The following is a 2,647-nucleotide window of genomic DNA, read 5'->3' on the forward strand; positions in this document are numbered from 1 at the left end:
AAAAAAAAAAAAAAAAAAAAAAATTTAATTTCATCAACGAAATCAGAATTAATGAGACCAGTATGAATGTTGATTCCTTTAGCAGAGGTGGATGCCCTACCTAACACCAGGCCCACCGAACCTTGAGGTAAAGGGCCAGTGACCCTCATGGGGACAATTAAAGGCAAAGAGTTAGGTAGTTAATTTAGAGGAATAGTACTACAGAGATCGAGCTTCCCGTCCCCTACTGTGGAGGTGGACAAGCACTGTATTGAGACAAAAGGAAAGGCTGAGACCTATTTGGGTTGGCTCTAGGTAAATTTGTTTGTGCTGGGGGTTGTGTTGGGACCGCCTGAAGTGGAAACCCAACTTTGGTCTGAGTCTGAAGCATCGTGTTTGACATCGGGGCCTGGGGTTGGCCCTGCTCCCCATTTCCCTGGTGTTGTGGAGGGGGTTTCCATCTATATCATACTTAGAGCAGCAATTACTTGCCCAACGTTTACCTTTGTGACAATATGGGCAAACACTAGCAGCAGCATTTGGCTGTGTTTGTTGAGCCGGCTTGGTCACTTTTCAGTTTTTAACAGTGCAGTTTTTTCAAGTATGACCAAGTTTACCGCAATTAGAAAAGAATTAGAAGTATACTGGTGATTACAGGTGTCCATGTGTGAAGAAGGTACAGAGAAGTAGGCTGCGTGGATGACTAAGGCACCGGGTGAGGAACCAAAATGACAGGAGGGTGAGGGGCTGAAGTGAATGGAGGGGGGCCTGAAGAATTATAGGTAAATTATAGTTTGGTCCCAGAGCCATTAGGTAACTCTGGAGGTTTGAAGAGAGAAGAATTAGCATACATATGGTCCTGGACTGTCTGGGCTCCAAGAAAAGAATTAGTGGGACCAGTTTGGTTGGTGTCCTTCGTAACCCGTGCCCACAGAATAGCTTTGTGGCTGTCGGATCCAATGCCTTCACAAGCTTTAATATATACAGGCAACACCTCATGATCAGGTAAATTTTGTTGTTGGACAGAATGCATAGCCATTTTACACTAATGGTTCGCATTTTCAAAAGCTAACATACGGGCCGGGCGCGGTGGCTCAAGCCTGTAATCCCAGCACTTTGGGAGGCCGAGACGGGCGGATCACGAGGTCAGGAGATCGAGACCATCCTGGCTAACACTGTGAAACCCCGTCTCTACTAAAAATACAAAAACTAGCGGGGCGAGGTGGCGGGCGCCTGTAGTCCCAGCTACTCCGGAGGCTGAGGCAGAAGAATGGCGTAAACCCAGGAGGCCGAGCTTGCAGTGAGCTGAGATCCGGCCACTGCACTCCAGTCCCGGCGACAGAGCGAGACTCCGCCTCAAAAAAAAAAAAAAAAAAAGCTAACATACGAAGGAGAATACCTTGAGCATGCTCATCAGAGACAGATTTTTCAACAGCATCTTGTAATTTAGCTGAAAAATCAGGGTATGATTTAGTGTGACCTTGTTTAACCATGGTAAAAGAAACAGAAGCTTGGCCTGGGGCACCTCATTTATCCCAAGTTCTCATACACACCTTTGTTATTTCTTCTGTAGTAAGAGTATCAAAGTTTAATTGGGCTTAAGTATCAGAGAAACTATCAGAGCCTGTGAGCTGAGCTGAACCTGCAAACAGGCCTCTTCTACCTAATGGGTTTTATAGAACAGTGAAGTTTCTTTCTCTCTTTTCAACCTCTTAGCTGTTTGCCTCTATTTCCCATCACATTCTGGTCCAAGGCTTATTTATTAATAAAATGGTTTTCATTTCTTTCTCTGTTATCGTCATGGAGATGATTTCTCATTTGGGAGAAGATTTTTTAGTTTTCAATTATATTTTGTCAACATTTAAAAAGCGAAGTAACGAATATTTCTTGGGCCAGGCATGTTGGTTCACACCTGTAATCCCAGCACTTTGGGAGGCTGAGGCAGGCAAATAACTTGAAGTGAGGAGTTCGATACCGGCCTGGTCAACATGGTGAATCCCGTCTCTGTGAAAAACACAAAAATTAGCTGGGCATAGTGGCGGGCACCTGTAATGCCAAGCTGCTCCCGAGGCTGAGACAGGAGAATCACTTGAACCCAGGAGGCAGAGGCTGCATTGAGTCCAGATCTCGCCACTGCACTCCAGCCTGGGCGACAGAGAAATACTCTGTCACACACACACACACACACACAAAGAAAAAGAAAAGAAAAAACAGAGAAAGAAAAAAGTAAATAATAATAAAAAAGAAAGTAATTGATCTCTTCTACAAATGTGCCAGGACAACTAACCGGATATCCACATGGAAAAGAATAGTGTTGGATCCCTTTGTCACACCATCAAAAATTTTATTTTAAAAAGTTTTTTTAAAAAAAGAGAAAGAGGCCGGGCGCGGTGGCTCAAGCCTGTAATCCCAGCACTTTGGGAGGCCGAGACGGGCGGATCACGAGGTCAGGAGATCGAGACCATCCTGGCTAATACAGTGAAACCCCGTCTCTACTAAAAATACAAAAAACTAGCCGGGCGACGAGGCGGGCGTTTGTAGTCCCAGCTACTCGGGAGGCTGAGACAGGAGAATGGCGGGAACCCGGGAGGCAGAGCTTGCAGTGAGCTGAGAGCGGGCCACTGCACTCCAGCCTGGGCGGGGGCAGAGCAAGGCTCTGTCTCAAAAA

The 2,647-nt window shown here is 45.9% G+C and overlaps 1 protein-coding gene across 1 annotated transcript in view; it reads left to right on the forward strand.

Moving 5' to 3' along the window:
* LOC111527993 (zinc finger protein 600) overlaps positions 1-2,647 on the forward strand; it is a 34,242-nt gene that overhangs the window by 4,950 nt on the left and 26,645 nt on the right. The window lies entirely within an intron of this gene.

This window comes from Piliocolobus tephrosceles, chromosome 21 (genome assembly GCF_002776525.5).
Source record: "Piliocolobus tephrosceles isolate RC106 chromosome 21, ASM277652v3, whole genome shotgun sequence".
Classification (NCBI taxonomy): domain Eukaryota; kingdom Metazoa; phylum Chordata; class Mammalia; order Primates; family Cercopithecidae; genus Piliocolobus; species Piliocolobus tephrosceles.